The 14,268-nt window shown below is 48.3% G+C and overlaps 1 protein-coding gene across 12 annotated transcripts in view; it reads right to left on the bottom strand.

Annotated features, from left to right (window-relative positions):
* MTSS1 (MTSS I-BAR domain containing 1) overlaps positions 1-14,268 on the bottom strand; it is a 155,237-nt gene that overhangs the window by 51,094 nt on the left and 89,875 nt on the right. The window lies entirely within an intron of this gene.

Below are 14,268 nucleotides of genomic sequence, written 5' to 3'. Positions count from 1 at the left end.
GCTCAGAGGCCTCCAGCACTTGCAAATAAGGATGGAGAATGGAGGCAGGGAAGGAAAGAGAGACTAAGGGGACCAGGATGGTCACCAAGTCACCTTCCATTCCTACTGCACATGCGTGCATTCTCACACATATCATGCTGTCCTGCTTCATGGACCTGTGTCTTCCAGTAGACGGTGACCGCCTTGTGGACAGTGACTATGTCTGAGCCATTCCTGAATTCTGAGCATCTAGCAAGACACATAACACAGAATAAAGACTCAATAGATACTTGTAGCTACAGAGGAGAAAAAAGTTAAAAATCGGACAATATCTTATTCTTAAGGAGTAGACACCCTTAACATTTTGCAGCTCAACTAAATCTGAGCTCCCAGAAGAGGGCAATGAGAGGTTCTTTATACACATTAGCCTCACCTGTGGATCCCCTCTGCCTGTTGGTGTGCGAACAAAGGGGACAGTTCTGACCATAGAGCTCTGAGCTCCGGAAGTCCTGCCTGGTTTGAGATTCAAGGTCATCTAGGGAAAAAGCCTATCTAACTGCTAACCTAATGAAGAATATTTAGATCAATGTTTGGCAATTCTGCCTGCCTTTCAAATAAAATTAGATATCTGAGTACCTACTATGCGCAAAGAATTATTAACAGGATAGTGATTCTTCTTCTGCATTAGCCATGCACAAAAGAAAAAAATGAAAACAAAACAAAGAATCAAGTCTTTTTATTTTAAGACACGGGGCTGATGCAGACCTCAAAAGTCCCCATAAGGTTAAACAGAGCCCATCAAAATGTTCACAATATTCAGAACAATTTTGTCTGGAAGATAATTACTAACAATCTCAGGAAGCTTCAGGTCCCCTTACATGCTATAAGAAAAGCCTTCGTAGGAGCAGATCTGTCGCCATGACAACAGTCACTTGGCTGGGTATGAAGAAGGGTGAGGGCCCTACCGAATGCATTCTCTACAGTCAGCCCTGGGATTTCTTACAGCCACTTTCTAAAGAATCTTCAGCATCCAGGAGTTATAGAATCTGAAAGCTGAATGAGACCTTAGGGGTAACCCGGTTTAGCATGACACCAGAATTTCTTCATCATCCCTGCCAAGCAGTCATCTGCACGCAGCAGAAACATCTCCAAGGCCAGAGAACTTGCTCCCCTCCACACTGGGAAGAAGAGGGTAGGGAGCTTTCCTCAAGAATCCTTGGAGTGAGGTGAGCAGGGGTATGGGAAAGGAGGGAGGGAGGAAGGGAGGGAGGGAGGAAGGGAGGGAGGGAGGGAAGACTTATTTGAGGAATCTTTCCCTTTCCAAGCAGAAGCTGTAGGCTTTGGCAATGCCTGCAATGAGCTCAATGAGCCTGAACAAAACAAAAACTGGGTGGAAGGTAGCTTTTCCTGGTTTGCAATACAGAGCTGGCTTCCAATCCCAGCCATTCAATGCCACCTGGAAATGCATGGCTGTCACCACCTACTCTACATAGAAACAGCACCAAGGACCCTGCTGGTATTCTGTGAACCACGTGGGAGCCTGCATAGGAAAAACCACAGCCATGTGCCCTGTGTCCCCATGTTATACAAACAGAATTTGTGCTGTGTACACATGTGCACAAACCTACGAGACAGACCACCAGCACATGACTCTTGACAGTCACTTCTGAAGAGCATCACCGAAAATGGTTCCTCCCAGGGCCCTGTCTAGCAACTGTCATTTGAGACAAATACACGTGGATTTTGGGTAATTCACAAGGGAACACATTTGTGTAGATCAAGACTGGAAGAAAGGGCCAGGGTGAGCTGGGGGGTATTGCTGGGTGAGTAATTTGCATCACAAAAGTGGGTACAAGCTACAGTGAAGGAGAAGCCCACAGCTGGCCTATGTGTGATGCCACGAGGAGGGGCATGGCTCGCAGTCGATCCTTCCAGGTCCAGCCAACATGAACACACCACCTCTGTCTCCTGGCATCCCCTCTTCAAGTGAGGGTCCTCCATGGCAGGTGCCTGGGACACTCTCCTGGGGGCCTACTTCCATTCTGTCCATGGCAGAAGAGCCCAGAACCCAGGGCTCCTTTCAACTCACCACCCACCTCGCCGCTCCCCGGACAGCCTCTGCATCCCATCAGCATCTTTCCAGAATCACTCCAGGCTGACGGAGCGCTACCCAGGATCTTAATGCAAGCTTAATGGCCCATTTCATACGAGAGAGTCAGAAATATTTAAAGAAAATAACCTGGTTTTTCTTTGGACTCCAGTTTACTTAGTACCTTAATAAATAATCTCAAACATCCCAAAACAAGACTTTGAAGAAATGAAAAGGACTTTTACATGACCTGTGATGATCCCTTGCTATCAGACACCCAAGCAGGCTTATTTGCACAGAAGCAGATTTGATACGAAGACGGCACCTGCGGGCGGGCGCCTCTCCAGAACTGACGCTCACGCCAGGGAGGGCACAGTTGCCCAGGGGCTCACGGAACAGTGGAATGAGCTTTCCCACCACAGTTCCCGATCAGGAACCCAGCACTCATTTGGGGCAGCACCCAGCAAACAGTCTTAAGGTACTTAATCAGCCAGCTTACTGAAGTCTGAGGCAGGAATTAGCTCCTGCAAGAATTAGTATGGATTTGGTGAACATCCTACAGAGGTGACATGATACCACTTCAAACCAGCGGTGACAACTGGGGGAAGAAAGAAAGCACACAGAGCAGCTCCTGACCCCAAGGCAGAGGACAAAGAGTGGAAGAATGGCAGGAGTAGACACATTTCCATTAAAGAAACCGGGTCGTCCCCAGCTGTGGGACTGGTAGCCACCATTTCCAGACGACAGCACAAGCCCACAGGAAATGGCACAGGCAGGCAGTCATGAGGCGAGAATAACTGAAAAGACAAACTTACAGTCCTTGAGATGCCCGTTTAGTTTAAGAGACAATTACCCAGTTACTATAGAGCCGAAACTGATCTTTCAGGTACAAATCTTGGCATCAGGGATTTTCTCTTTCAAAGCAAGAGAACAGGAAAAGCAACGACATTTGAATGACTTCAAGTTTAAAGAATGTGTGTGTGAGAGAAAGAGGCACAGACAGATACAAGCAAACCTAAAAGCAGGGACAGATTTAGTCGCTAGGAAATATAATAGCAAGTCACTAGATTAACACTGAATTGCATTCAGCCCACAAACATTCAAAAGCAGAATGTTGTGTCGGAAAATGAGATTAAACAAATCCAATCTTCTTCTTTTTTAAGTTCAAAAGACTGAGACCCACAAAGTGAATTACGTAAACAGAACAACCACTATCCAGCCAGGAATATCCCACCGGACAAGCAGACAAATCCTGCAGGCAGGCTACGGCTCCAAATTTCTGTTCTCAGAAAGCAGGCATGGTGCTAGTATTCCAAGAGATCTCTAGGGGGCGTTTCCCTGGCCCTGGCAGGATGGCCTGATTCCCAAATGCAAGAGATGGCGTTGGTCATGCAGGCGTTGGTCATGCATCTACACTCAGGCCCTCCGCTACACCATCTCTCAGTTCGCTCAGCAGCTCGAGGACCCTCTCACACACGAGGAGCTGGGCTCAGAGAGCAGAACAGTTTGCACAGGGCGATTCAGCTGAGCAGGAGTACGCCACAGAGGCTACAAGTGGGGGCTCTGGAGTTGGACATCCCTAGTCACTGTTCCAGCTCTCCCTCCGACACTGGGCTAACCGTGGGTGACATCCATTCTGAGTCTTAGCTTCCCCACCCAACAGTACCTCCTGAAGTAGGAACAAGAAGTGCCCCCTTCCCCAACCAGACAGACAGATGGTCCTAGAACCGGTAATTCAGCACCACAGGAGGAACTGCCAAGGTCGGTGCCCTTCTCCTTGTCAGCGGCCTAGACGCTGTGGCAGCCGGGGCCCCACAGCCTTCGACCTTCAGGGTTCTCCAACCCTCTCCTCAGCGTCACTCTTCCCTTGCCACCATCAGAGGTGATACACCAAAGATCCTCACGGCTCTGGGCCACATCTGCCTCCGACTAAACCAAGAGTGGCCCTTTCATGTTTCCAAATTCAGGCACAGGTAACCCAGACCAAGAACCAACAAATGGGCCATGAACATGCAAATGATCTGCCATGATGTCAGGGGGGCTGCAAGGTCCTAGGCTTTCGCATGCAACAGGTGAGAGTCCACTGCATTGAACTGCAACACACAGCCTAGGCCCGTCTGCATTCCATTTGCTGGGAAGCTGCCGGAAGTAAGAGCACTGGCTCAGGCATCTTCTCATTCTGTTGTTGTTGCTGTTGTGGTTAAGTGTGCCTGTTTCAGGCAGTAAAAACACCCAATCACTTTGTTACCTGAGCTCGGCCCACCAATATGCTTCAGTATGCCCTGACATCCTGCCTGTGGCCACATGACGTGACTCAACTCCTATATGTCAGGGCTGGGCACGGTGGATGTAGAAACAACAGCATCCATGGTCTCACAAGAGAGTGAGACACATAAGCAAATGGGTACCCTACACTGTCACAGGGATTACAACAGAGTAGGGAACACAAACGAAGAAGGAAGGGCAGAATCCTCTGGGCTCCCCGATATCCTCTAACAATTCCCCTTTCTGACTCCCAAGAGATTCTGTTGCTACAACTTAGAACTTGAGTGATGGTCTCAAGGACAGAGCTAAGCCTTTGTCAATTCAGTCCTTGAGCAAGGCGCTTAGCTGTTGAAATCTTGATTGCTTTTTCATTTCAGATTTGGAGCTCCTTTAGAAAAACAGGGATTGATTAATAAACATTCAGATTAACCAGGCTTTCATCTAGGGACTAGCATTTCATCTAACCTCTTGGCCTGCCACAAATCCTCGTGTTTTCCAATCAGGATTACGCAAGTAGTACACTAACAGCTGGAAATGCTCTTTGGTCAGAGCGTCTACCTCTACCACACATGCGTGTGTCAGCCTTCAAGTTCATGCCTAATGTTCTTCCCAGAATTCATTCCCAGAATACCAGTGGCAAGAAAATGATTTTCAGGGAGGCCGGGGGTCGCTTTCTTTGCTGTCCAGTGAAGGAAACCAGGAGCTGCCTCTGAGGGGCAGGGTCCCCGCCTCTTGCTTCTATTTCCAGGGGATCAAGAACCCACCCAAGAGCCAACGAAGTCCCCGGGGTGTCCCCTCCAGGCCACAAGCAGACATTCAGGGCCAAAAGCCATTAACTCCTTTAACCCGTTTACCTTCATTTTCCTGCCAATGATAAAAGACCAAAAACTCAGTTCTTCCATTGCTTATGAGAGAGCCACGAGAGCTGGGAGAGTTCTTGAAAAATCATCTGGTGCTCCAGAAGGGATTTCACCTAAACCAGAGACTTTCAAAAGAGGAATTCTTAAAGGGGCAAAGCCTGATTTTGATTTGAGATGTTTCAAATCAAAGAGGGGAGTGCAGGGGCTCTCTGCAGACCGCCAGCTCCCACCACAAGCCCCTGGTCCCCCTCACTGACCAGGCCACTCAAAATCAGAGCGGACCCAGAGTTCAGCGACCTCAGAGATTTAAGACAGTCACTTGGCAAAACTGACCACCACGGTTTACGTTCCTCACCTGGGGCAGCAACCTTGTGCCAGGCAACGTGTATGCTTTATTTCTAATATCCCTGACAGCTCTATGGGATGGGCATGAATATGCCCACTGCAGAGGAGGACAGTGAGGCACAGAGACTGCAGTGCTTCCCAGAGGTGGCCTGGCGCTTTGGCCCTCATCTCGCCCCGACTCTATTTCTGGGAAGGGGACTCTTTATGTGGGCTGTGCATGTTTTCTCAGTCCTGTGTGAAGAATGATGTAAAAGTATTCCTTTTAGTCAGTATTCCTAGAATATTCTCACGCTGCCTTTGTGCAGAGAGGATAAGTAACCCGCCCTGGGTCGCACAGCTAACATGCGAAGGAGTGGAACTTCGGACCGGGTTGTGTGCTTCCAAAGCCCATGCGCCTTCTACCACACCCCACGGCCTCTCTGACCTAAATCCTCAGGCTGCTGCCCGGGCCTGTCCACTTTACCTGGCACCAGTGGAAGCTGAAGAAAACCGGCCCCCATCCCCTGTACCAATTTTTCCCCGGTGGGTGGACAGATACCCAAAACGCACTCCTCTGTTTCACAACATTTCTGGCCTCCATTCGTGGCAAGAGTAAGCAGCCACTGCATCGTTTCACACAATCACAAGACAGATTTCCAAAGATGGCGTCAGCAGGTCAGGGTGGGTGCACCAGTTTTTTTCATATTTAACCCACAGTTGATGAAACTAAAGCTTGGGCAGCTGGCAGAGCAGACTCGGCGACCTGCTGCAGAAGCTACACTTGCTTTTTACACACTATGACCAGGGTGAAGGAGGACAGAGGAACGGGAGCCCAAGGACACTCCTTTCAACCCACGGGGACACCAAGTAGGTTTCCTACGTGTGCCTTCTCCACACTGGCTCCGCCATGACCCTGGGAGCTGGCAGCTCTCTTTAAGGCAGCTGCCCGCTTATAGCGAGACATACCCTAGGCGAGAAGAGGAGCTTTTCCCAGAGACACTGAAAAAGAAAGGAGGAGAAAATACCTACAAAAAGTATCCATTAACAAACAGGCTTAAATACAGTTCTAAAGAACAAGGGAGAACAGATGCGAAACAATCTCAGACTCAGTGACTTCGGCACATCCTCAGCAACGTCTCACAACGGAATGATAACATTTTAGGGCACGATGGCTGGAAGATCTAAGGATCAAGTGCTTTGCTCCTAATGATTTGGACAGATGTTTACTAAGTTTGCCTTTCTCAAATTTTCTAGTATGTGGTTAACGAAAGGTAATGAATATTCATGCAGGGAGGCTTTCACCTGAATTTCATGGAGTTGACGTCTATTAAAGTTAACAGACAAAAAAGCAGAGCTGTGAATGTTCTTTTAAACTGGCATCTCAGAGTCTTCCCAGGAAACAAAATCATCACATGCTGCCAACACACGTGCTGCAGGTGACAGGCACCCTGGCAGCTCCCAAATGCTCTGTTCTTGCTGCTGCTCGCCTCACGGCTCCTGTACCCGCCGTTCCCTCCACAGCCGCGATGGCTGCCCTTCTCGCGGGCTTCTCTGCACCTCCAAGACCTTACCTGGGTATCACCCAGACTGAGCAGCACTCCCCACCCTCTGCCTCCGAGGGAGCCTCCTCTCTGTGCGACCCAGACCTCTGTGCCCAACCACATCGTCACACTCATCCTGCCATCGTCTCTTTATGTTTTGTCTCCTCCACCAAGACTAACCTGCTCGCGGTGGAGCTCCCATTAGGTGCCCAGTGCCTAGCATGGAGAAGCACTGCAAAAAGATTTGCTCAATGACGTTAAAAGGTGGCTCGTGCCTGTAATCCCAGCAACTCGGGAGGCCGAGGCAGGAGGATCACTTGAGGCCAGGAATTTGAGACCAGCCTGGGCAATATAGTGAGAACCTGTCTCTATCAAAAAAAATTAGTTGGGGATGGTGGCACACGTCTACAGCCCCAGCTCCTCGGGAGGCTGAGGTGGGAGGATCACCTGAGTCCAAGAGTCTGAGGCTGCGGTGAACTGTGATCTTGCCACTGAACTCCAGCCAGGGTGACAGAGAATCTATCTCTTAAAAAGGAAAAAAAAAGGGGGGGGGTGGAGGGCAGGGAGAAACAAATTGCTGAGAAATACAGGAGCCAGGAGGTGTCATTAAAAGCCAATGGGAACATAAATTTGCACAAAGCAGATTTGGATTATCTTTTCATACTTGCAAAGAAAAGTGTTTTTGAAATCTCTAGCTGGCTGGGTATGAGTGTCATGGAATGTAGACTCCTGGAAGGGCTCCTAGGTCATGTGGCCCAACGTCTGCATAACGCAGGAAACATGTGCCTGTTCCGGGCCGAGTCAAACACGTTGCTGACACTTGGTCATCCTGGCAGACGCATCTCCCTTGAGGGCCATCGGCTGCAGGACCAATTTTCAGCCAGAGAATAACACTACACAAATTACAGCAGAACTTTTTTTCTGTCCACTGCTTCAACTTTCTCCTGTTCATCATCTTCAACAGATGCAAAGAAACTTAGGAGTTAGGGCTTCATACCCAAAGTTGGGCATTTTTATCCTCGGAAAAATGAAACATAGAAGCATTCTAAAAGGAATAGCTTTTGCTCCTCTCTCTGGAAAATCTAAGGCATTTGTGGATGGCATTGGACTGACTCTGTTACTCCCAAGGGTGCCTAGCAAGGTCATGGCATGCAGCGGAGATGCTCAAAATATTTCACAGTTGGTCTGTTATCAATGTAAGCCCTGTGTCAGCCACACGCCTGCACTTTCAAGAACCTCGGTTCCTGGCTCCTGAAATTCTTGTTGAATGGTGCAAAGAGGAACACAGGCCAGAGTCACCTAAAAACCTAATTAAGTCAATCGATTGTATTACTAGAGTAATAAAGCTAAGGCCTGACCACAGCTAAGGACAGATATTACAGTGGCAAGAAGTGCTGCCTTGTTAACCCAGAAATAACGCTGAGGGGAAGAAAAAAAGCCATGAGAATTTTAAAACACCTTTCTTCTTCCTGCATGAAAAATTAAATTAAAAAGCAGAACAATGGAATTTCAATGCCTCACCAAGCTCTGATAGAGCACAGGAAACAGTATCCCAAATGACTGGACAGGGAATACAATTTCTTCTATTGAACGGGATCGTCTAGTTCAGAGGCCATCCTCGCCCACATTCCAGGCCCTTCCCGGCATCCCTCTGGAGAATCAAGACCACAGAAGGTAAAAAAAAAAAAAAAAAAAAAAAAAAAAAAAAGTATAGCTGTCCTGATCCCCTGGAATCTCTTCCTTGATAAAGGCAACTTCTAACAACTTATCTTCCCTCCCAGGTATCCTTTTCGTCCCCATTCCCCCACCCAAACCCACAAAGGAAAGAAAATGATGACGCCACTGCAATCGCCATGACTCTGACCTTTAAATGTTTAACCAGGGATCTATTTTTTAAGGGCCAGATAAAAAGGCAGGTGATTAGTTTTCAACATGAGTCACAATATCCCCACAGTGAAATAATTCAATTAAATATTTAATGGCCTTTGGTTTTGTTCGAGGCACTGTTCATGACACCCTTGTTCGCCCTGGCCATGGGGTCAAGAGGGAAGTAGAACGGGGCCAGGCCCCTGGGACGGGGCGTTGCTGGGAGGGGATGTCGCTGGGAGGGGCCAGGCTTCCCTAAACAGGGATGGGAGAGCAGGGACGGGGCAGGGGGACTGCCATCATAGCATCGTGGCACTGTCCCTCAATCACACAAAAACAGAGGCCTTGACCTCTTGTAGACTAGTCGTATCACTTTTCCCAGAGAAATCCTTCTTAACCCTCAGAGGGTTGGAAAAATTCAACCAGAAAGTTCGATTTGTACATCTGAACTGTATGTTTCGGGTTTGGGATTGGTTTTGCTTCGCTCAGGTGATAGGCTACCATGAGCTGCTTCACTCTCAGTTAATGAGACCCTCCCTGATATAAAGAAAATGCCGTGTGTGCGCATGTATGGGTGTGTGTATATATATGTATGTGTATATATAAAAAAGAGTCAGGGGGAGGGTGGAAGAGGAAATGGAGAGATGTAGGTCAAAGGATACAAAGTTGCAGATTTCTAGGACGGCCAAGTCTAGAGATCTAACATACAACTGTGAGGACTTTTATAATATTGTATTGGGGATTTTTGCTAAGAGAATAGATTGCAGGAGTTTTGCCATCCAAAAAAAAAGGTTACTGTGAGTTGATGGATATGTTCATTTGCTTGACTATAATAACCATTCCACTATGTATATCAAAATTTCATGTTGTACATCTTAAATATATACAATTAAAAAAAAAAGACGACCCTCCCTGACTCGAGTTGTCTAACACAGGGTCAGAGTACAGACAGCCCCATCTCTGCGCAAAAGTAAACAATTCAACCCACTGGCCTTTGTCCATCCTGTCTGGACGGCAAGTCACAGGGATTACATGAAGCATTCAAGTGATACCTAATCCAAAGGATTGTTTCGTCTCAAGGACTTCAGTAAGAAAAGGTTCCCCACACCCCTTGCTCTGTCTGTTTCAGCAGTTTACCCTATTGAAAATCTTTGACATCGACTGCATTTGTTGTCATCCGAACTCACACGAAGGTTTATCCTTCTTACAAAGACCACATGCAACCAAACTGCATGTATTTGTGTTCATATGTATATATTAAACTGGCATATTTCCCCAGGCATTTTCCATTAAGGTATGGATCAATCACCTTTGTGAGCAGCACCATGGGAAGGCTAAAATGATTGGAAAACATGGTTAGGCTCAATTTTGTGAGTGCCACATTTTCTCTTCGCCAAACATAAATAAATCTGGCATCCAAGATAGTTTGGTGCCCAGATCCTCCCCCAAAACAACTTATCTGCACAATGAACATTTGTTGACTTTATAAATTGGCCCAAAAGAGTGAAATTTATAAAATTAACTGCCTAGTTTAAGCATTTGGCAAAAAAAAAAAAAAAAAAAAAAAAGAAAAAAGAAAAAGCACCTACAACACTGAAGCATTTTGTAACATTCGTTGCTACCTGCCCCTTCCCAGGAAGATAAGGAAACTGTTTCCTCCCTTCTTGCCAGCCCATCCGAGCCACCACCACTGCCTCCTGTGGGAGAATGGATCCGTGCTGGGAGGAGACAGCTTCCCTGCAATCCCCATTTTACTCGTGCACATACTCAAGAAGGCCTGACGCTGTGCAAAGACCCGGATAGGACAGAAGAAGAGGACAACCCCTGCCCTCAGTGAGTGGGCCTACTGTCGGAGAGGAAGCAGCAGACACACACTATTTATTTTACACTATCAAAGAGCTCTAAGCCAAATGGCTTGGTGTTCAGACAGCAAGTACATGCCCTCTTTTTGAGCAGGGCAGGGACATTTTCATAAGATTGTCAGCCCAGGTTGTGAAAGGAGAGATGGTGGAAGGCCTGGACCAGACATTCAGAGAGCTGGTGACCAAAAGTGGTCTAGACTCGGGCAGTGATATGAGAAAAAGGAAAGGAAGGAATGCTGAAGGGGAGCCGCAGGTGGCAGTACCCATTCAGCTTGACAGCCGGAGAGGGAGGAAAGAGGCAGGGCATGGGAGCCAAGGGAAGTCGGACACTTTCAGCCCAGCTAACCTCCACCTGGGAGTCCCACTAACAGATACGGAAATCGGGAGAAGGCAGTTTGGTTTGGCTGAGCCTCAGGTGCCATCGGCATGGCCAGATATCCCAGCACCGTGCCAGCCACGTTGATGGTGCTGAAATACATGTCTGTCCAGATGAATGGAGACCAACCAGCAGACGGTTGGAGACTGAAGCTGAAAGAGGTGGCTTTGCCCAGAGCAGGGAGGTGTGGGCACAGGGATGAATGAGGCCTACACACAAAGCTGTTTGCTACCCTCCACATTAAAATGGCAGATGTCTGGCAAATGCCTGGCAATTTCCTGACACTCATTGTGCTTGTTTCATAGATAAATGCTCTAGACGACATGCCCACATTTCCCCAGCTACAGACTTCGGCAGCTATAATACAGCACGTGCCACAAATCTGTCAGGGCCTGGGTGTGTGGATTTCAGATCCAAAAATGCAAATCTTCCCTTTTCAGGGAAATGGTTTTCTGGGGAGGGTTCTGAGCTTGGGAGCCAGAAATGAGAAGGCATTGTGTGAATGGTTGTCATCTTCGTCTGTCGGTCAGTATCAGACTCATGTCCTGGCTCTGCCTCTCCCTAGTTATGTGACCCTGGAGAGGATGCCTGATCTCTCTGAGCACTGGTGTGCTCATCTGTAGAGTGGAACTCTGCACCTGCTTTGCAGGATTCTTGTAAGGAGCATCTCAAATAAATGACAGGAGAATATGCTATTAAAATGTAAAGCCCTCCACAGGGGCAAGGGTTTCTTGGCAAGTAGCTGAATCCTTCTAAATCTATGCATTGAACCTATCAGAATAATTCTGACTCATTCTTAAAGGCAGAACTACAGTCCAGAGAAATGAGTGCATGGCTGAGGTTCTGGAAGGATCACAAAAGCGGAGACTTCAGATAGACCAGCACTTTGGGACACAGCCTTTCAGGTCTCCAACACAGGCGGCTTTCATGGCGAAGTTCAGCTGGTGTAGGCCATCTGCTGGCGGGGCAACTCTACCCCCAGAAGCAGCCCTGTGCTGGCTCTGAGAGAGAAGGCCAGTTAAGGCGCCCCACACACAAATGCTATACTTTGATAACTGTTGTGAAAGGGACTTAAATGCCCCAGCTGCAAGTATGGCTACGCTGCCTTCTTTCAATGCATCTAGCTCCTTTTACTGTTTAATGAACAGGCTCCCAGACACAGCTGCAAAACAGGAAAGCTACACATCCATTTTCATGAGCAAACCCACATACACAACACTGTTTTCATCCAAGAAATCCAGACGTCAGGACTATATCCATGCAATGTTCTCTGCCTCACCTCCCAGTTGGCTCCAGGGTCAATTTCCTGTAGTCCATGACCTTAGCTCAAGCATAATGAGCACCTACTATATACAGCAGGACACTGTGCAGTCTGATGAAGACTAAAGGGGAGAGGCTGCAATTCGAACCCAAACAGAACTCCAAGGCCAGGTCTTTTAACCTGGTTGGAAAGGATGGTGATGATGAGAATGAATGAAGGGAGAAGACAAAGGCAAGGGCTATGGGACAGGAAGTGGCAGGTGTGCAGGTCTTCCAGGACTGGCATTATTTCGCACTTCACTGAGCCAGTCTAATGTTTCACCAATTCTTTTCTTGGAAAGATTCTTGTAATACACACACAGTGCTAGGCTGGTCCAGCCCACTGATAGCTTTTCTGCCAGGCTTCTTGAGCTAGAAAACGATCCTACAGTCAAGGTAGTCCCAAGTCAAAAGGACCTTGAGAAGCATTAAGTCCAGAAATTAATCTCAGCCACAGAGCTGAAGCATAGGGGGTGGAGTGGGGATCTAGTGAGGCTCTCGTCAATAAAACAGTTTGCTGGGAGGCATTCAACCTGCCCTTGGAAGGAGGTAATGAGATGTACCTGGTCAAGGGAATGGGCGGATTGGAAATAACCAAGGGGCAGCAAGGACAGAGCAGAAGGTCTCTGCAAGGTCTTGCTGGGACTCCTGGTCACAGGTTTCTTCCTCTGGGCGTTACCCCAGTCTCTGCTGCAGCAGAGGGAAAGAAAGGCAGGAAGGATTACATCTCCATGGCGACTGGCACACGGTCTGATACACACAGCCTGAGCGCTAAGAAGGTCTCCGAGGCAGCTCCCAGTCACCGCAGCTGATGAGTCAGCAGTCGCTCCGGCTCTGCCCAGCCGGTACACAGGGGCTGGAAACAAGCCTGTCACGCGACATCACTTCAATCCTTGAGTCCTTCACACACTCCCATTTCCCGGGCAGTGGCTGTTGTCCTCTTCAAAGTCTGCACTGAGAAAACCTTCCAGGGCCTCAAGAGGCTGCCACCAGGGTCTTAAAAGAGAAACTGAGGCTGTGCTTATCCTCTCCTGCAACCCAGCACCTCTGGCCTCTGAACCCCGTGTCTTTAAGGCCCTCTGAGCTGTCTGAAGACCTGGCATCATCTTACACTGCTTAAAACTGGTTCAATTCAGTTATTTAGTTGACACTCAAAGGATGAGGGTTGGCTATCAGTGAGAAATTGGGGCATAACTGTTATATTAGCTAACACTAACTGAGCACCACTGCATACATCAGGCATCGCCATTTCACCTTGTTTACAACCCAGCAGGGCAGGCATCTCTACCATACAAAGGAGGAGACTGAGGAGCAAGGAGGTTCAGTCACTGATCCAAGGTCCCAAAAGGAGAATGTTGGAGCCAGGATTCAAACCAGCACTGTCAGATCCCTAAATCCTTGTTCTCAGCTCTTCCTCCATAACATGGCGCCACAGCCAAGGAGGCAGGGATGACGTCAGACTAGGAATGCAGAGGAAGGAGCTGGGGAGGGCAGGATGGGATCAGAGACTGAGCAGCCCTGTGAGACTGGGGGTGGGGGTGTCCCCAGGGACCATCGAGTGGGGGTGATGCAAGAGAAAGGGAAGCTCAGGCAGGAGGGTGAAAGGCTCAGGGGCCAGCCTGAGGTATCTGAGCTTCTGTAGGCTGTAGAGAGCCCGGGGAACAGGCAGAGGGAGGCAGACGGAAGCAACGCGAGCTGCGCTTTAGAAGAAAACCATGGCATTGCTATTTCCTGTAAGAACTCTCCCAGAGATACAAAACTAGCCACAGTGCAAAACACAGAGCAGGTCACTCACAGGAACGGATGC

This window comes from Eulemur rufifrons, chromosome 3 (genome assembly GCF_041146395.1).
Source record: "Eulemur rufifrons isolate Redbay chromosome 3, OSU_ERuf_1, whole genome shotgun sequence".
Lineage (NCBI taxonomy): Eukaryota > Metazoa > Chordata > Mammalia > Primates > Lemuridae > Eulemur > Eulemur rufifrons.
Note: the sequence above shows the minus strand (reverse complement) of the source record. Positions and strands in the feature narration are given on the sequence as shown.